Consider the following 22,099-nt stretch of genomic DNA (forward strand, 5'->3'; position numbering starts at 1 on the left):
GCCGCATTTCCTGATAATACTGAGCCCAAAGAGCACCAGATCAAACCAGGCGATTGGGTTTATATTCGTAATTTTGATCGAACAACACCTCTTGAGGCTCGATGGAAGGAACCGAAGCTCGTTCTACTGGTTACCAGGACAGCTGTAAAAGTCGAAGGTCGTAAGGGATGGCTCCATGCCAGTCACTGTAAGAAACATTTTCCCAAAGAAAAAAGCGGACAGACATCGCCACTTAAGACACAACAGAACGCAGAACAATTGACATTACCCACAGAAGAAAGTCTCCAGCAGACTTATAGATCTAAACTCAGGTCATCTACTCCAGCCCAGGTCAATTAAGTCCAAACAAGCTCTACTTGTTGGTGAAACGGCAGGGGCTCTGAGAAGTATACCTGACAAAAATGCCGACGAAGACAGTGAAGCAGAAGATGTTGAGAGACAAATACAGAAAGAAAATGTGTGGGGAAAGAAATTTTTGTATAATGATGTTAATGTTGTTTCTGGCAGCAGCAATGTGTTTAGGTTGGGTTTTATATTTAATTTTTCCATCTAGTCAACTCCCTATATTCTCACCCAACAGTACACAAGAACATACCTATTATGATCTTACGCCTCATGAACGGGCCCACAGATTAGCTATGCAAAATAACTCCTTTGTACGGATGTTACACTATACTCACCAGGTTGCCAATACTACCGATTGCTGGATATGCGGACAGATTCCCCCTCATCAGAATGACGGAGGGATGCCACTGGTACCTTTTCCATTTTCATATAATGGTACCTGTGAGGCTTGGTTTGCCTTAATAACAGCGTACAATACCTCCAATTCCGCATGCCCTGAAGGAGATGCTCGGATATGTAAGAATGGGTGGCCATGGGGAGATCTGAATACCATCCTTAATCAAGTCTGTTATCCCGACGATAATGGAATACCACAGGCTAAGGGGACTATATTCGAAAGTGAAGAGTATAAACAGGAGTATTGGTCTTTCAAATTAGTAAATACCAAGCCTAAAAAGAAAGGCGGACCAACCTCCATATCTGTTTCCAAAATGAAAGGACAGCTGTGTGTCCAGAAGACTGGTATAATCCAGGTAGGACACAGTGAATGTAATATTACTGTGAGTTTCGAGGACAAAGGCCAATCAACGTTTCCAGCGTCTAGACATACATATTTTGTCTGTGGAGAGATAGCCTATATACGTCTTCCCCTCGGATGGGGAGGAAGATGCTATATATCTTTCCTATTGCCTCCCGTTTTCCTTGCCCCGCCGATGTATCATAAGTATCGCCTACTCCCTAATGAGAGGCATAAAAGATCTATAGATACTTCGGGGATAGACCAAACAGAGACTTCCCTGGAACAGTATATAGACTTCAATAGAGGTTTCTTCTTCTTTATTGGACCGATTCCGAATAGTAAGCTTATCCGTAGGCTTACTTGAACAGTAGAAGCAGTTGTAAATCAGACTATAGCTGCTCTGGGAAATTTGACACAGGAACAATCCGCTATCAGAATGGTAGCGCTTCAAAATCGTCTTGTTCTTGATGTCATACTAGCAGAGAGGGGCGGAGCATGTAAAATTATTGGGTCGAGCTGCTGTGTTTTCATACCTGATAATGCCCCCTCTGTCTATGAGGCTATTTCTAAATTGCACAAAATTGCGTCCAGCTTACACCAGGATCCTGGCAACTGGACCTGGTCAGGATGGTTTTGGGGACTAGTCTCCACATGGGGCTGGAAATTGATTTCTGCTATTGGCATGGCATTGTTTACATTAATGGGATGCTGCCTGTGCATCCAGTGTGGCCCGCCACTCTGTGGATTGTGTGCTACCATGTGCATTCCTAAACCACACTTCCAGAAAAAAGAAAATGTTAAGATTATGCTCCAAGATCATATTGATGATCTTATGGCCATCGAAATAGAGGACAATGGTTGCACTCTGGTGCAAGGAGGGAATGTGGAAAAATAGTTTCTCACCCTTCGTGCAACCACTGTTCATTTGATATCAGGACAACCATATTGAATATGGCATCCATTTTGTGAGTGTTTTAAACACCACGTCGCAGAGGAAATAGGCAGAAAAAGATGCAGCTTGAAAGCAGCTACATCGTGTAATATGCCTAAGGCCGAATACCAGACCGGCCACATACCTGTGGTTAAGCCAATTTTGAGAAAAACTAATTTCCACGGAATAACCTGCAATTGGAACAAGGTCATACCTGCCATTTACTACACACTATTATACGCTTCAGCTGTTTGCACATTTTTGTTTGTAAGCAATCTCCCACTCCTCTCCCCTGAGGCATACAAATGTTTTTATACCTAACTAGTGGAAAATGATTGAACCTCTGCCATTTGTTTGCATGTAGTAGAAAAATGTATAAAAGCTCTATGCTGCGCGAAGTAAGACAGACTACTCCCTAACCCGCTTGGTGAAGGAGCTCTCCCTTAACTCGAGTTATTGAATAAATCCTGATTATTCTCTACATCTCGGACCCCGTCTCTTTACTTTTTTATTATTTATTTAACTTACAAGGAAAATTCAGAGGTATTTTAAATTATTTACCACACAGGAAACAAAAGTGTAAACATTTTAACCGCTTCTGTACCCCGGACGTAATGGTTACGTCCTGCGGCACAGTGCTCCTGTGCTGAGGACGTAACCATTACGTCCTCGGCCTGGAGCTCGGAGGGAGCGCTAGCGCTCCCTCCGTGGAGTTCCCTCCCACCCCTCCAAGGCAGGGATGGAAGGGGAAGCCCTTCCCCTTCCACCCCCGACACCCTCCCGACCCCCCAACTCCTGTGACGTCAGCGTGCAATTGCGCGCTGACCTCACAGAGGCCTCCTCACATCGCACTAAGCATTTCTCTTCCGATCATGTGAAGGGGGCCTGAGAGGCTTCAAAGGGAAGGAAAGCAATTTCCTTCCCTTTGAAGTCTCTCAGACAATTTTAGTAGCCAGATTGTGAAGCGACCCTGCTGCTAAAATGCCCACTAGACACCAGGGATATTATTTTGTTAGGAAATTGGCAAAAGGGGAGCGACCCCTTGGGCAAGGGTCGCTCCCCATGGGGAGATTTTTTTTCAAGGCCTTTTCTGCCCTCCATGGGGGCAGATCGGCCTATTATTAGGATGATTGGCCCCCAGAGGTGGCAGAAACCTCTAGGCACCAGGGATCTTTTTTTTTTTTTAGTTTGGTTGTTTTTTGTTTTGTTTTTTAGAGGTGGGGAGTGACCCCTTAGGCAAGGGTCATTCCCCTAGGGGACAAATTGTATTTAGGCCATTTCTGCCCCCCTTGGGGCCAGACTGGCCTATTTTTATGAGGCCAATCTGCCCCCACGGGGGGCAGAAACCACTAGACACCAGGGAGTTTTTTTTCTAATGTGAATTTCATGCAAGGGGAGCGACCCCTTCAGCAAGGGTGACTCCCCCGGGGGGCAAATTTATTTTAGGTCATTTGTGTAGATCAGCCTATTTTAATTAGGCCGATCTGCCCTCAAGGTGGGCAGGAACCACTAGGCACCAGGGATTTTTGTTGTTGTTGTTGTTTTACAGACAGGGAGTGACCCCTTAGGCAAGGGTCGCTCCCCTGGAGGGGGGCAAATTCTATTTAGGCCATTTCTGCCCCCTTTGAGGGTAGATCGGCCTATTTTTTATTAGGCCGATTTGCCCCCAACGGGGGCAGAAACCACTAGGCACCGGGGATTTGTTTTTGAGCCAATTTCACACAAGGGGAGTGACCCCTTAGGCAAGGGTCGCTCACCTGGGGGGGCAAATTTATTTTAGCCTATTTCTCCTCCCCTTGCGGGCAGGTGGCCTATTTCTATTAGGCCGTTCTGCCCCCAGGGGGGGTGCAGAAACCACTTAGGCACCAGGGATTGGTGTGTGGGTATGTGTGTGTTTTGTTTGGGGAGGCAGCCCCTTGGGCAAGGGTCGCTCCCCATGGGGGCACATTACTGTTGGCCATATCTGCCCCCCTTGGGGGCAGATTGGCTTATTTTTGGAAGGGCCATCTGCCCCCAAGGGGGGCAGAAAGCCTACCAGTGACCAGGGAAGATTTATTTTTCAAAATAAGAGGGTGGGGGTAGGGCCACACCCCCACCCCAAATAAATGGGGACAAAGTTGTTCTGCATGGGGCAATTACCCCTGATCCACACCCTGGGGGGCAGAAAGCCTAGTAGATGCCAGGGAAAAAAATAAAAATAGCGGTGGCTACCAACCAGTATGGGCCTGGTTATGCCTCCACCCCAACTGAAGGGGGTAGCAGTCTTTCAGCTCTCCTCTGCACACTAAAACATATTAGCCCACAGCAAGCAAGAGGACATTTGATTATATTGGATTTCCGTTTTACATTTGGGCCTTGAGAGCTTAGCTAACTCTCAAAATCGTCCCACTTGGAATGGTGAAGGCTGCACTTTATGGACTTTGGGACGCTCTGCCATTTAGAAAAATCCACAAGACCTGGACACATCTGAAAACTAAACATCTGGGTGGTTCCAGGGTGGTGTGCTTCAAAGGCACCCGCACCATTTTCTTACCCACAATGCCTTGCAAACCTTCAACTTTGCTGGAAATCACACATTTTTCCCCATTTTTTTGTGATGGAACCTTCCGGAATCTGCAGGAATCCACAACATTCCTACCACCCAGCATTGTCTCATCTATACTGATAAAAATTCTGCTGCACTTGTCAGCCTAAAAATGTTTTTTTTTCAAACTGCCCTTTTGGACCCGCTTTGGTTCCCCCTCAATTTAGACATGTTTTTGGTTCTTCCCTGTCAGAAGCTCTTGGCCCACCTACACAAGTGAGGTACCATTTTTATTGGGAGATTTGGGGGAACGCTGGGTGGAAGGAAATTTGGGGCTCCTCTCAGATTCCAGAACTTTCTGTCACTGAAATGTGAGGAAAAAGTGTTTTTTTTGGCCAAATGTTGACGTTTGCAAAGGATTCTGGGTAACAGAACCTGGTGAGAGCCCCACAAGTCACCCCATCTTGGATTCCCCTAGGTGCCTAGTTTACTAAAATGCACAGGTTTGGTAGGTTTCACTAGGTGCCGGCTGAGCTAGTGGCCAAAATCCACAGCTAGACACTTTGCAAAAAACAGGTCTGTTTTTTGGGGGAAAATGTGATGTGTCCACGTTGTATTTGGGGCATATCCTGTTGCAAGCACTTGGCCTACCCACACAAGTGAGGTACCATTTTTATGGGGAGACTTGGGGGAACGCTGGGTGGAAGGAAATTTGTGGCTCCTCTCAGATTCCAGAACTTTCTGTCACCGAAATGTGAGGAAAAAGTGTTTGTTTGGCCACATTTTGAGGTGTGCAGAGGATTCTGGGTAACAGAACCTGGTGAGAGCCCCACAAGTCACTCCATCTTGGATTCCCCTAGGTGCCTAGTTTTCAAAAATGCACAGGTTTGGTAGGTTTGGTAGGTTTCCCTAGGTGCCGGCTGAGCTAGAGGTCAAAATCTACAGCTAGGCACTTTGCAAGAAACACACCAGATTTCAATGTAAAAATGTGATGTGTCCATGTTGCGTTTCCTGTCGCGAGCATTAGGCCTACCAATGCAAATGAGATACAATTTTTATCGGGAGGCTTGGGGAAACACAGAATAGTAAAACAAGTGTTATTGCCCATTGTCTTTCTCTACATTTATTCCTTCCAAATGCAAGACAGTGTGTGAAAAAGACATCTATTTGAGAAATGCCCTGTAATTCACATGCTAGTATGGGCACCCTGGAATTCAGAGATGTGCAAATAATCACTGCTTCTCCACAACTTATCTTGTTCCCATTTTGGAAATACAAAGGTTTTCTTGATACCTATTTCTCACTTTTTATATTTCACCAAATTAATTGCTGTGTGCCCGGTATACAATGCAAACCTGTTGCAAGGTGCAGCTCCTTTATTGGCTCTAGGTACCTAGAGTTCTTGATGAACCTACAAGCCCTAAATATCCCCGCAACTAGAAGAGTCCAGCAGATGTAACGGTATATTGCTTTTGAACATATGTCATTGCAGTAAAACGTTACAGAGTAAAATGTGGAGAAAAATTGCTGTTTGTTTACCTCAATTTCAATACATTTTTATTTCAGCTGTTATTTTCTGTAGGAAACCCTTGTAGGATCTACACAAATGACCCCTTGCTGAATTCAGAATGTTGTCTACTTTCCAGAAATATTTAGCTTTCTGGGATCCAGCATGGGTTTCACACCCATTTCTGTCACTAACTGGAAGGAGGCTGAAAGCACAACAAATAGTAAAAATGGGGTATGTCCCAGTAAAATGACAAAATTGTGTTGAAAAATGGGGTTTTGTGATTCAAGTCTGCCTGTTCCTGAAAGCTGGGAAGATGGTGATTTTAGCACCGCAAACCCTTTGTTGATGTCATGTTGAGGCAAAAAACCACAAGCCTTCTTCTGCAGCCTTTTTTCCCATTTCTTTGCAAAAAAAACTATATTTTTGCTGTATTTAGACTAATTTCTTGGTCTCCTTCAGGGGAACTCACAAAGTCTGGGTACCTCTAGAATCCCTAGGATGTTGGAAAAAAAGGATGTAAATTTGGCATGGGTAGCTTATGTGGAGAAAAAGTTATGAGGGCCTAAGCGCAAACTGCCCAAATAACCAAAAAAAGGCTCGGCACAGGAGGGGAAAAGGCCTGGCAGCGAAGGGGTTAATGAATGCACACCATATGGAAGAAAACTTCCATGGAGAGGGGGGTCATTGCTTTTTTTTTTTTTAAGTTATTGAAATTGTGCAGTACGACTCTGTCATGTTGATGGAACTGCACAACACATTTTCAATGTAAGAGATGTCTGCTGGGGCTAAGAACATCTCTAAATATGTCAAGCAGAGAACACTTGGTATGGCTGTATGGCAGTAGTAAAGTACTCCACCATGATCATGGATTATACTCCATATATCACACTCTAAATTAGTCCCTTAATTAAGGAAATGTCTTGCTCATGAGTAATCCTAACTGAAAGCAAATCTTGCTACAGGGAGACTCAGGGCCACATTTATCACCATTTCACTCAGTGCAAAGCAGCAACACACATTGCTGCACTGAGCTGCATGAAAGGGACAGGACAAAAATGAGCCATGTCTAGCAAGATATTGCGTGTATGCGCTGACACACAAACTGCTGCCTTGCGCCAACGCAGGCACCTTTGCATCATCATGCAAGGCTGCCTGTGTTATGGACAGGATTGTTTTGTTCAGGGAGGGGAACCTTCCTGCATAATAACAAATCTCTGAGGCTTTTTCCTCTTTTCACGCGTGCTGCAGAATTTAGCACACATAGAAAGAAGAAAACAACAAGGGAAAATAAAGATATTTCTCCTTGTTACGCCTTTGCTTGAAACCTACTAATGGCATACATCTTGCACCCATTTATTCCCAGGGGACAATACGATTAAAAATAATTGTTTATTCTCTTGAATTACATTCGATATTGCAATGTATGCATGTATCACGGAAAGCGCTCTGACACTTTTTAGATCTGTAGGAATAAAACACATAAATATATTTTTCAAGGGCACGGACACGTAAGTACATAGAGACATATCAAGGGCGAAAAGTAAAAAGAAAAAAGTAAAACCATGAGAACCACTTAAATACTATACGGAAAATATTTTATTGTGTTGTTGCAAACATTTCAGTAAGTAAAAGATTGGACCTCTGAATGTCACAAAGAATACAGATTCCTTCCGTACTTGTTTACATATTTAAATCATTTTAGATACAAAAAAATCATTTTAGATCTAAATACCATATATTATGATATTCTTATTCTGAATGTCATTTGGGAATCGAATTTGTATGTCTGTAATTCAGCCTACAAAACGCATCTGTAAAAAAATATTCCGTGTCAAACACGACTGCTTCAAAATGTTTCGAAATTGTGATTTAGTTAACATTACCTCACTGAAATAACAAAGGCCTCATAAAAGATGGTAGCAATTACATCATGGCTTAAAAGTCTCCACTACAGAGCATCTGAGGTTTGAAAAGAGAGTTTCTCCGCCGGTAAATCTAATATGCCAACGTTTACTGTAAAATAACTTGTTCAACATTTCACCAAAACATTCGCACACATAGGAATAACAGATAATGTTCTTCCCGGTCAGTGAATAGAAGGACTTCGTGATGGGGTTAAGTGCAAACAGCTGTTCGAAAACTAAACTGCGAAGGCACGAACTAAACACAGTACATACTTGCACAACCCTTCCATTCCAGCAACCGTATAATCAGCCCTCTTAAGCGTCTCTTTGATTTTCCTTTGAGCTGTCCATTCCTCGGAGCCAGCCAATGTTACTCAACGAGCGGCATGTTCCAAGATTCAAGACTGTACTTGTAGGGGCGTAGAACACCCTTTTCATGCCTGCTTGCACTAGATGAAGAGGTTTTTTTTTTTTTCTAGCGACATATGTGGAAAAAAAATTATGTTGGTTATCGATCCTGTTACACTGTACGGCTGCTTATGAACGACTCGATGTCTTCCCCAACAATATAACCTATGGCACACAAAAGCCTAGAAGATCAGAACGGAGATTTTCTTCCCTATTTTTTGCGGAGTTGCGGTATAATGAAACCTGTAACAGCCAAAAACAGCTACAAAGCGCAATGTTTCCTGCAGACTTGGCAATTACGTCTGTGGGTATTTCTGAACCTGCCGGCACAGCACGGCAGACAGACCTCATGGATTTGGGAATGCTCAACCCCTCCCTGCACCCTCCTCCGAATGTGGGGACTGTGGCAGAGTCAGTGACATCGCAGACTCTGACTGCAATGTTTAAGAGGCTTCCATCGTCCCACCAGCCAGTCACAATCGCCACCTATCAGTCAACACCCACATACCCACACGTATTTTTCCACGTATGGCCAGTAATCTTTATTCCTATGGCGAGCTTTGCTGATCAATTCATTCCCACTCTTTGCGAGCTGGGTGCATCTTTGAAGCCTCGTGTTCCATAACAATTAGAGCATAATTAAGCGTGATTATTCTTTGAACTAACAAAGTCTGCTCTTACTATATAATTAAAAAAATCGAATTTGTCATTGCCCACAGCCACTATTGTGAACTCAACCCGTACCTTGAAGTCTCTTTCCTCCACCGATGCTCTTCACGAATATAATATTACATTGTGCTTGTCTGCCCTCCTTTCTCCGAACCATTTGTACCCAAGCATGTTCATTTATTTGTGTATTTATTTATGTATTTTGTTTAACAGCTTGCTTTCAATAGAGCTACTGGAACCTGGAAGATTTTGGCTTTTTACAAAGAACATAGATTAATATATCTGAATGATAAGCAAATGAAGGGAAAAGGTCACACGATAACATAGATATGACATTAGTTACAGTTATTGAGAAGCTGTGAGGCATGTGCTTTTTGAAGGATCTCCTAAAACAATGAAGATTAGGTTGTGGTTGCATGTTGTCCATAAGTGAGTTCTATGATTTTGTTACCACACTTGTAAATGAGTGTTCCATGCTTGTGAAGTTTTAATCGCATTGTTCCCAGGTAATTAGCAAGCTGTAGCTGGAGAGGTGTGCTTTTTTTTTCAAATAGATTGCATTATTTGTAAGGCGGGATATTTTGAATTTAAACCTCTCCTCGATGGGGACCCAACACAGCTATGAGTTGGAGATCTATGTTCATTTTTTCTCGTGGGAAGAAAATTAGCAAGTGCGGTACAACACTGATCAGTTTAGTTGTTAATAAAAAAAAAAATAGTTCAAGCTAGATAATGTATACGGGTACACCCTCATCTAACGTGAATAATCAAGTTCTGTGTCCTCTCATATCTGATAACAAGTTACTCAATATTAATTTCTGCTAATGATCTTTGGGTATGGATTCACATCATTCCTTGCTGAGAAATGCAGGGCCAAAATGTCCCCAAAAGGCAGTCCCAAAAAGAAGTAAAATAACTCACCTTTGTTGGTCTTTATCCTATTCTACCTGGCCCAATACTGTGATTGTACACATCTGTAAAATAAATGTGGCACACGGTCGTTAAGGGTGCTCACTTTTGCAATACATTCCTACTACGTATGAGAAGCCCATAACAGCCCATCAGTGCCCATTCTTTAAGCAAACCTAGCAAAACACTGTTAAGACAAAAGGGCATGAGGAGATGCCACCCAGTGCCATAACTGTTGGAGCGAATAGCATGTGCTATGGTCTAATTAAGGACTCGTTATTCCATATTGTGCAATCTGGCATTTCATCCTAATCTGTTTCCCACCATTGTGAATGCAGCACAAGCTGTAGATCAATTTAACTTTTCAATTTTTTTTAATGATCTACTATTATTTTCAGACCTTTTTATCTATTAAGAGCAACTATTAAAGAGAGTACTAGCACTGGCACAAGTGTCCTATAATGGCTTACAGAAGCTACACCGCTCTTGTGCAGTTTTGCCCTAGTTCCTCTCTGAGGGGAGTTTCCATTTCCTGACTTTGACACATCAGAGTGGGGTTGTCATATAAAGGAGGAATCCAGTGGGCACAATTATCTACAATTGTGACTATTGACCCCTTACAATAGGCTGTGAGAAACTCACAATTGTCAGAGTGTAATCTATAGTTGGGTTTGCATGCCTTTTTACTGGTAGGGACTGGACTACCAGCATTTATGCATATGTGGGTGTGGGTATCTGTGATTCACATGTGGACCAGAACGAGTGAAGTATGATGGCCATTGGATTTGACATGCATTTCTACCAGAAGATGCTGAAGGTATTGTGATGTAGCATAGTGTAGTGTAAGGTTGGTGGGGTCCACCCAAAGACTGGACTCTGCACTTATAGAATCCTGTGTTTCCCTCCTCTTAGCCATTTATCTCTGTGGGAGGGGTAGGTGGCACCCCACCACTGTTCTTCTGACAAAGTAAAACTGGAACGTCCAGCCTTCCTGCTGCAGAATAACAATTTTTTAGGATATGTTTAAGTTTAACCTTAGTCGCTGCAAACTAGTGCTGAATCTGAATTCAATGAGGATTTGTCCCACCCAGAATGGAGGAATGGTGAGAAATTTGAAAACAGCAGACCGACTGATTGACCATGTCTGGCACCTGGCAGAATGAGTATTGGGTCCTCCAACTAGTACTTCTTCCAAAGTTAGATTCTGTATTCAATGATGAGTTGGACACCAGTAAAGAGGAGAAGGTAATGGAAGATCTAGTAGTAGTACCTCTGCAAGATGCTACACTCCAACTCAAGTTAGGAATGCACCTGAACAAGTCAGTGGAACTGTTACAGGTGGTAACCTGGTTAGAGAAAAAGAACAGCTTGCCGTGAGAGATGCTTTACTAAGACTACCAGTGGGAGCAATAACATTGTCATGCAGAGGAGAGCCCAGCTGCCTGACTGAACCTGTGTAGAACATCCTAACACAATGTGTCTGCTTCAGAGCGACAAGTTCACCCTCAGCTAGTAAGCAAGACCTACAGCACAAAAACATTCTGTCCAGGAGAAATCTTGTTGTCTTCAATTATCACTGAATTTCCTCATCCCTGTTGAGCTGCCGTGTATCTGTCACTCTAGTAACCGTAGGTCTTAAGGAAATCTCAACTACATCTCTTGAAGTAATCCATTGTAGCAAGTGCATCACACATTCTTGACCACATACTGAAACCTAATTAAAAACTCATCAAATCCAAATCACAACAACTAAACACCTGAAAATGTTACTGTTTAGCTTTTGAAGTTTCTCTGCTTTTTGCTAGAAGTAAATCTGTTGGTTTTGGCTTGATGTGCACTGCATAAGATTCTTCAAATAGCACAAGGTGTTTCCTGTAGGATAATAATGGCCACGGGGTCCTCTGTCAATGTGACAATTAGAGCTAGAGAACTACGTAGAATAACACATGGAATCATATCTGCACCCAAGAAGGTGCTATATTTTTCTGTTCATTGTTCATCATATCTTTATGTGTTTCTTAACATTCTTAATTATAAAAATCTATCCTTTTTAGATCAAGCATTGCAGAATGCAAGCGCCGATTTTCCGATGTGTTGGTATGTATATAGTCTTTTAATCACACTCACCGCACTCCCATCACTATCAATCGTCCATGGGCATGCAGTTAAAAAATGTTTTTCTTTTCGTTGGTAACTTCTTTACGTTTGTCCCTCCTTAGGGTGGTTTTGTTACCGACTTGAACATTGACCCTGTTAGATGGATAATTGCACGTTTGTTGATAATTTTGACTACGAGTGAACCTCTTTTTCCTTTTGTGTGTCTCCTTCATGCTCTCGACGGTGCTTTGAATTGGCTTACTTCTGTCAACTGTTTGAATTTTTATTTTCAGTTTGTGTGGCAAGAAAAGTCCAGTTAGTAATTTACAAAGCTAATAGCTCTAGCTTGAGCAAACTTGAGACCCATTGCATTGCAAATGCTTGTATTGAAACTGAGCGGTCTGCATATGTTTGCTACTTGGTAGGGTGAGAAGGCAGGCAATGGCGTTGGAATATGATGCACTTTATCTAATTGGTGTGAGTTTGTGTTGCTGTTATGTTGGGCTTGTGTTTTGTGTTATTTCACTTTTATTAAAGAATAGCGGTGTGTGTGCATATGTTTTTGCTGCTTATACCGTGAAAAGGCAGCCAACGGCCTTGGAACATAATGTAAGGCACCTAAATGGTACGAGCCTTCGTCAGTGTATTGTTGGGTTTGTGTTATGCATTTGGTAATTTGGTTTGTTAAAAAATGATGGAGTATGGGGATTGCAAAACAAACTATAATTTCAAAGGATAAAGTAACATGTGTGCGCCCAGGTTAAACAAGTTTTCTTTATATTTTTTCTTTGCATTGTTTTTATAGCGTACGTGGTTCGGGGGCAATGATCAATACTTTTTCCAATTATATTTGGAATGCCTTGCCATGTTTACGTATTGAGCTTTATTGACATTTTAAACATATACGCCCACATTACAACCCTGGCGGTTGGTGTTAAAGGGCAGTAATACTGCCAAAAGGCCGGCGGTAATTACCACCAAATTATGACCATGGCGGTGTTATCACCTATAGACAGCCAATGTACCACACTGACTGCCAGGGCGGAAACAACAGCCACCATGGCAGTAGCCGCCTACAGCCAGACGGAAGTCAATGTTCTGCCCACCAATTAAGACACATGATTCCGCCACCTTTTCTGAGGTGGTACCAACGACATCAAAAGCGTGGTGGAAACACTGCCCAGAAGTGAAAGGACTCACCATTGGAGATACAGGAAACAACAATGCCACCATGGAGGCCAGGCTGCATGTCTTCCCCATGATTTTCTATGTGCTGCTCCACCACGAACACCAATGCTGGTGAAGACGACGACGGTGAGTACAGACGCCTACCACACAAGGGAGGGAGGGAGGAAAAAGAGAGTGACACACACACGCACCACCCCCCCAACACCATCCACACATTCAGCTGCATTACCAAAACATTTGTGCACCATACCTCGGATGAATATTGCAAGGACAAAATGATTTTGAGAAAGTGAATGTAATGAGAGAAACACATCAAGATAAATAAGTGAGGCAAGACAAGAGATATATACATATGCACATAAAAAGGGACACAGCCCAGTCCTCAATGTACGTAGTCCACATGACCATAGGCCAAAGTCCAAGGCCAAACATGGCACTTGCCTCAACATAGAGAAAACACTGCAGGGGCATCTGTTGGTAAATAGGCAGGCACCTCAGGGGAACGGGTGGGCACCTCAGCCGGAAGATGAAACAACACCACTGGTTCTAGAGGGGGTAACATGCCCTATGCTTGGTCCTGGGGAGTGCCAGGCCACAGTCTCTCAAGCGGGTGTCTTCCCCACTGATTCTGGAGGGGGCAACGTGCCCTGGGCTCTTGATCCTAGTGAGTTTGGGGTAGGTGGGTGTCTTATCCACTGGTTCTGGAGGGGGCATCGTGCCCTGTGTTCTTGATCCTGGCAAGTCTGGGGTAGGTGGGTGTCTTACCCACTGGTTGTGAAGGGGCATTGTGCCCTGTGCTCTTGATCCTAGTGAGTCTGGGGTAGGTGGGTGTCTTACCCACTGGTTCTGGAGGGGGCATTGTGCCCTGTGCTCTTGATCCTGGCACGTCTGGGGTAGGTGGGTGTCTTACCCACTGGTTCAGGAGGGGGCATTGTGCCCTGTGCTCTTGATCCTGGCAAGTCTGGGGTAGGTGGGTGTCTTACCCACTGGTTCTGGAGGGGGCATAGTGCCCTGTGCTCTTGAACCTGGTTAGTGCAAGGTCACAGTCTCTCAGGTGGGTGTCATACCCAGTCTATTTGCGGGGCAGGCCACACAGCAGCCCATGGAGGCAGGATTACATACCATCCACCGGCAGTGACAGCAGCTTACTGGATGTGGTGGTGGTGCGGCTGGTGGGAGGAGGCTCCTGACCATCCCCTGCAACCTCAGACCGCTGCTCACTGGAGGTGGTGGTGCTGCTAGTGGGGGGAGGATCCTGCCCATACCCTGCAACCTTGGTTGGCTCTTCACTGGAGGTGGTGGTGCTGCTGTTGGAGGGAGGCTCCTGCCCACCCCCTGCAACCTCAGACGGCTGCACAACCATGGTTGGTGGTGGGGGATCCATCACAGCTCCTGCCCCAAGCCCCTTTCTCTTCATGCCTGCTGGTGCAGGCTCCTTTCCCTTCTTGGCAACAGCTTGGGAAGGCTCCTTTCCCTACTTGGCAGCAGCTTAGACAGGCTCCTTCACCATCAGGACATGTGCCCTGGATCCTTTTCCACCACAAGTGGGTGTGGTGATGATTGGGCCTGTGGACTGAGTGGCTGAGGTGCTTGGCTGGGTTCTTCCCACCCTGGCCAGACACGCAGGACGTGGAAGGGGTAGGGAAGAGGTCATTGATGGATAGGAACAGTTTTTTAGGGACACTGGGGCAGGAAGAGGGAGAAGGTTTGGGAGTGGAGGAAGAGGGAATGGTTGTTGGAGGTGTCTGTCTGCTGAACTGGGTGCTGGAGCATGGGCTGGATACTGTTGTGAGGTGGATGGCTGTTGGGTGTCTGAGTGCTTGCATTTGTGTACCTTTGGGGGACAGACACAGTGGGAGAGGACACAGGGGACGTGTGCATGGCTGTTGTGGAGGTGTCTGCCAATGAGATGTGTGTTCTGCTTGGTGTGGTGGTGATGCTGGTAGAGGATGATGATGTAGTGCATGTAGGTGTGAGTTTGGATGGACCTGGGAGGGGGTTGAGGAGAAGGCAGAGGGAGAGACAGTGGAAATAGTGGATGCTGGAATGTCTGCATCTTGATGGTGTTTGTGTGATTGCTTGTGGGATGAAGTGTGGTGCTTGTATTTGCCTGTACCACTCTTATGTGTTTTCTTGCATGCTTGTCTGGCTGTGTGCTTGGGATGGGTTTGGGATTGAGGAGAATGGGACTGGGAAGTGGAACTTGGAGGGGGGATGGCAGAAACAGGGACAATGGCTGCCATCAGAGAGAAGGCCAAAGCCTGGATTGATCTCCGTTGGGCAGCCAATCCAGTGTGAATGCCCTCCAGGAATGCATTAGTTTATTGCATCTGGGTTGCCAGCCCCTGGATGGCATTCACAATGGTTGATTGCCCTACAGAGATGGATCTCAGGAGGTAAATAGCTTCCTCACTCAGGGCAGAATGGCTCACTGGGGCAGGGCCTGAGGTACCTGGGGTGAAGGAGATGCCCACCCTCCTGGGTGAGTGGGCACGCGCAAATCGATGAGGGGCTGCTGGGAGGGCGGTGCTGGTACTGGGGGTGGTGGCTGTCCCTGTAGCTGGGGTGGTCACAGAGGTGTCTGCCACCACCAGGGAGCTTCCATTGGAGGAGGTATGTGTATCTAAACTGTCCCTCCAGTCTCTGCCGTGGTGCTCCCCTCACCCTCCATCCCACTGGTGGACTCTGCCTCCTGGGTCCTGTGGGATGCAGCTCCCTTCTTTGCCAGTGCCTCTGCTCCTCGGTCAGATGATGCTAATGCACATAAGGACTGGATGACAAAACAATAAGGGTGGGAAGACACAAAGGATACACTTTGTCAATGGCTGCACCAACACCATTGTTGGCGTACACAGCGCCCTCACACACAGGGAAGAGGCCTACGCAATATGCCATAGCACTACCAGAGAAAAAGTTAGCATTCAAGGCATGGGGAGGGGTACACATCGCCAAATGCAGCCCACCTGGGACCCACGCAGCCCTGACCAGTAGTGGATTCTTACAAGCTAGGATTATCCCCTCAGAACCCTAGCCACTAGGAGACCTACGCTTCAATGTCAGGCCTGGCCTAGGGGCATCCACTGACACACATCCCCCACCCAGATACCACCCTACCATGTGTAAGTTGTAATGATGGGCAGTGTACGCACCCCCTTGTGGCTTTTGTGATGCCCTCAAGCGCCTATCCAGCTCAGGATAGGCCACTGCCAGTATGCTGTCCATCAGGGGGGTCAGGGTTCAATGGGCACCCGTTCCTCATTGGGAGGCCATCCCCAGCTGGGCCTCTGCCTTCTTCCGTGCCCAGCGTCTCAGGTCCTCCCACCGTTTCAGACAGTGGGTGCTCCGCTTGCCATAGACCCCCCAGGTCCACACGTCCTTGGCGATGGAACGCCATCTTTTGATGGGCGCTGACCTGCAAAGGAAATACACACAGGAAAATAGTATTAGTCAAACAGTCCTGCCTGTTACACTTATGGCCCACCATAACCCTTCACATCACCATTTACATCACCATTTACACACACATGGCCCAGCACACAACCAACATGCCACACAGAGGACGCATCCACCCACCCACCTTTCCCGAGGCCTTCACACACAACTCCATGCATTCATGCCACATGCATCGTGACCACAGGGAACTCACCTGTTGGTCTGGAGGCCTAAACACCAGTCCATACTGGGGTAGGACCCCATCCACCAGTCTCTACAACTCCGCCGAAATAAAGACAGGGTCCCTTACCCCAGTCACACGGGCCATGGTAGGTTCCAGACCTAGGTCACAGCAGCACATGCAGTGTAGGTCCTCTCCTGTAGATGATCAGGTAGCAAGTGAGGAATATGATATAAAATAGCGATCATGTCCATGGCAGTGCATACAGTCACTGCCGGCAAAGATCACCATTGGCCACTGTACCCAATAGGGCCCAATGTTACCCAATGAGGAATTGCACAGCGGTTCCCGACCGCTTCCTGCAACGGCGCACAACGTCAGCGGAATTACCTCACTTCCACCTGTCCCTCCACACAAGAGAGGCGGATGCCATTTCAGGGGGGTGTGAGGGGTGGGCCCTGGATATTTGCTGCATCACTGTTGAAAATTGGACTTAGTATACAAATCACACTTACCCATTACAAGTTAACGGCATGCAAAGTTCTGTTGTAGCCCCATTGTTCATTTTGTGACCGGCTCCTGACTCTTTTGCCCCATGGATTGCTACAGCTGCAGATGAATAGGAGATGGAGACATACCCCTGTGTATAGACCCCTGGTGGACTTGGCAACAATGGAGGACATGCACATCATCCTCACCTATAGACTTGACAGGGCCACAATCACAGAGCTGTGTGCACAATTGGAGCCTGACCTGATATCTGATATCCGTCACCCCACTGGGATCCCCCCTTTTGTGAAAGTACTATCAGTGCTCCATTTCCTGGCAACTGTTTTTTTCCAAGTGACAGTGGGCTTGGCAGCAGGTATGTAACAGCCAATGTTCTCAAACGTGCTGACCAGAGTGCTGTCTGCCCTGACTAAACACATGTGCAGCTACATTGTTTTCCCCTAGGTTGAAGATTTGGTCACAGTGAAGGCTGAGTTCTATGCAATGGGACATATCCCCAACATAATTGGGGCGATTGATGGAATATACAGTGCATTAGTCCCCCCGTCAAAATGAACACTTCAGATATCGTAAGAGTTTCCACTCTATGAATGTGCAGATGGTGTGCTTGGAGGACCAGTACATCTCCCACATCAATGCTAAGTATCCTGGGTCCGTGTATGATGACTTTGTCCTCAGGAATAGCAGCATCCCAAATGTGATGGGCCAACTACAGAGGCACGATGGCGAGCCATGGTCCCCACCCAGTATATGTTGGATAATGGGTATGGTGTGGGCCATATAGGATGGTGTGTGGCTAAATGTTGTCCCTCAACATTGCAGGTGACTCTGGTTACCCAAACCTCTAATGGCTGCTGACCCCTGTGAGGAATGCCAGGACAAGGGTAGAAGAACGTTATAATGAGGCACATGGGGGAACCAGAAGCATTATAGAAAGGACCTTTGGCTTCCTGAAGACCAGATTCAGGTGCCTCCATCTAGTGGGTGGATCCCTGTGCTACTCACCAAGAATGTCTGCCAGATAATAGTGGCATGCTGCATGTTGCACAACCTTGCCCTGAGACGCCATGTGCCTATTTTGCAGGAGTTGGAGGCTGGAGATGCCCTTGTGGCAGCAGGGGACCCTGTGGACAGTGAGGATGAAGAGGCAGAGGATGAGGATGAGGACAAAGGAACATCAGTCAACAGACAGTACTTCCAGTGACACATAGGTAAGACAGTGTTACTTCACATTTCAATTAAATATTTTGGAATTTCTGTGGCATGGGCATGCTGTTATTTTCCACTTCTATGCCCACTTACTGTACCCTTTGACAATTCATTTTACAGATGTTGGTGACCTCACATATGCTCTTGGTGTGATCACTGCAGCCATACACCTATGCTCATTTTCTGTACAGTTGAATTGCAATGTCTGTATCTGTTGAAATTAATACATACTTTAAAAATTGACATACAGCAAAATTCTTTTTTTCCAAGGGTGTTTATTGAAGTGCTAAAATATGGAGGGGCAAGTGCAATGGGATGGGGTGATGATGGAGGAAAGTCCAGGGTATAGTTCCAGTCTATTTGTGGCACAGGTGCATTGTCCAAGAGGAAATAGGAAAGGAAGCAATGGCAGTTCAAGGTGGACAGGGTGACAGACTGGGACACAAGGGTGACAATCAGGAGAGTCTCATTTCCTGGCGGGGTCTTGGCAAGTGTCTCTGGCTTCTGTCTGGATCACAGAGAATGTTTGCAGGGTGGTTCACCTTCTGCAGGGGGAGAGGTACTGGTGGCTTGTTGGTCCTGTGGTGGGGCCTCCTGGCGACTAGCGGCAGTGGAGGTGGAAGGCTGTTCAGATATCTGGCTAGTGACAGGGGCCCCCTGGTATGAGACAGCCTCCCTCATAATATTGGCCATGTCTGCCAGTACCCCTGCTATTGAGATCAGGGTGTTGTTGATGGCCTGCAAGTCCTCCCTGATCCAGTGGTTCTGTCCCTCCTGTAGCCACCTGTTCTCCTGCACATTGTCCAGGATCTGGGCCATCGTGTCCTGGGAATGTTGATATCCTCCAGGATCTCTGCAAGTTCGTCATGGAGAGTGGGTTCCCAGGGCCTTTCCTCGCTCTGTCGCACAGCAGTCCTCCCAGTTTCCCTGTTATCCTGTGCCTCTGTCCCCTGAACCGTGTGCCCACTGCCACTGATCCCCGGTCCCTGATTGTCTTGGGTTGGTGGGTTTGCCTGGGGTCCCTGTAGTGGTGGGCACACTGCTGATTGACGTGTCCTGGGGACAGAGGGATGGGCCCGCTGGGTGGGTGTTGTGGTGGTGTCTCCTGAGGAGGGAGGCTCTGTGGTGGCTTGTGACTGTGGCAGGGGAACCGACTGTCCAGAGGTCACTGATGGGCCGGGCTGGTCATCTTGATCCAGGTGTGTATAGCTGCTGTCATCCCTGTGGGCCTCTTCTGTGGGGGGACTAGATATGTCTGGCACCTCCTGTCCAATGACAATGGGTATGAGTCCTGTTGGGGTGTAAATGAATAGTTTTAGTATCTGTGTGTGCCATCTTGTGCATTGGGTGAGTTACACTCTACTCCTGTGCTTGCCTTGTTGTGTTTGTCATTGTGTGATTAGTGTTTTGGGGTCTGTGTGGGTGTCTGTACTGGACATGCTTTGGCAATGGGCATCCATGCTTTGGTGATGCATGCAGGGCTTGGGATTGTGATGGCTGGGTTGTGATAGTGGGGCATATGTGAGGTGTTGGCGCGATGGGGGTGAGGGTGAGGGTGGGGGTATTTGAGGGCATGCAGGTGGGGTGGGGGATAAAGTAGTAAAGCTTTTACTTACCAGAGTCCAGTCCTCCTGCCACTCCTGCGAGGCCCTCAGGATGCAGTATTGCCAAGACTTGCTCCTCCCATTTTGTTAGTTGTGGGGGAGGAGGCGGGGGTCCACCGCCAGTCCTCCGTACAACAATCTGGTGTCTGGATACCACAGAACGTACCTTCCCCTGTAGGTCGTTCCACCTCTTCCTGATGTCATCCCGTATTCTTGGATGCTGTCCCACTGCGTTGACCCTGTCGACGATTCTCCGCCAGAGCTCCATCTTCCTAGCAATGGAGGTGTGCTGTACCTGTGCCCCGGAAAAAGCTGTGGCTCCACCCTGATGATTTCCTCCACCATGACCCTGAGCTCCTCCTCAGAAAACCTGGGGTGTCTTTGAGGTGCCATGATGTGGTGTGGGAGATGTGTGAGGTGATGTTTGTTGTGCTGTGTGAAATGTTGTGTTGGTGTGTGTTGTTTGAGGTGCGTGTATGTTTTATGCCTGATGGTGTGGTGTGCTAGGGGATGCTGGTGTAGTGTTAACTATTCTCTCTCTGTGCTTCTTCACAAAAATGTAATTGTACCGGGTTGTGGGTAATGTGGGTGTGTGTTTTATAGTGTTGTGAGTGTGTGGGTGTGCTGTTTGTATGTGTATCAGGTGTGTGTATTTTGATTTGTCCAATGTGGTAGTGTTTTGTAAGTGTGTGTGTATTTTGAGCGCAGCGGTGTGTACCGCCAATGGATTACCATGTGTGAAAGACCGCCGCGTTGATTCGGGGGTCGTGATAGTGTGGGCGTATTCTTGTTGGCGTGACGGTGTGGGTTTTGGTATCACCAGTTTATCACTGACCTTTGGTGTGATGGACTTTTGTGGGTGTCTGTATAGTGGTGGATTATGAGATGTGGGTCATACTACCTGTAGCAGATTTCCACCGCGGCCACGGTATGTCGGCAGCCTTCAGCACGGCGGTGAGCGGGATTTACCGCCAGGGTTGTCATGAGGGCCATAGTCTTATTTGAACCTTTTTTATTACACCAGGCACATTCACATGCCTTTGAAGTGAACCAGCTCAGTTTTCTGATGTGATATTCTTCTGGGTTCTCACTTATCCCCTAGGATCTTCAACATTTATAGGATATATTGACATGATTTAACTTCAGCACATGGTAAACGTTCATATTTATGTAGACAATACCCACTGATAACTTCACTCAGTGGTGAGTTGAATCAGGACAATTCCCTTTTGTCAAAAGACAATTGGGTGGAGGAGGGCAAGATGGTTGGTAATGAACACCAACAAACACTTGACACCCATGCTTTTGGTTGATTTCAGTCCCATAGTGAGAGAAATGGCGGAAATTCATAACATTCAGAAATTTGGGATGATGAGATAGGACTCTCCCATAAAGTGAAATCATTGGGGATAAGTTTTGGAAAATGTCTGATATTGGAAAATAATTTCACCTCCATGACATAGACCTGTGGCTTTTAAGTTCTTCAACTAAATTGAATTATTTCCAGATGGAAAGTAATTAAGCTATTTTTGAGCTATTATTGTACAGGATATTGCATGATTATTTTGTACTGTCTTTGTAGGGATTCCTACCCCACAATAATTCATTTATAAAAGATTTATAAATGAGGCATTCTCTCCAGAGAAGGGGATTGGTTATCTTCCATGGTTCAATCATATAAAACAGTTGTCTTGTAACTTAGACCTCTCTGAGATCTGTCTCTCCCTGACAGTAGATAGTCTTTACATTTTTAATACCTCCCATCGACACTCAGTGGCAGAACCTATCTCATGTTTAAAACATGTAAGGGTCTACCAGCCCTAGCATAAAACATGCCCCCCCTTCATAGCTGCTTCTCTTTATACTAAATTTAGTTTAGAAGTATTATCAATTGGTGATGCGACTAGGATGTGGAGCAATGTTATACCTAAGCTGGGAA

Source organism: Pleurodeles waltl, chromosome 5 (genome assembly GCF_031143425.1).
Source record: "Pleurodeles waltl isolate 20211129_DDA chromosome 5, aPleWal1.hap1.20221129, whole genome shotgun sequence".
NCBI classification, from domain to species: Eukaryota; Metazoa; Chordata; class Amphibia; order Caudata; family Salamandridae; genus Pleurodeles; species Pleurodeles waltl.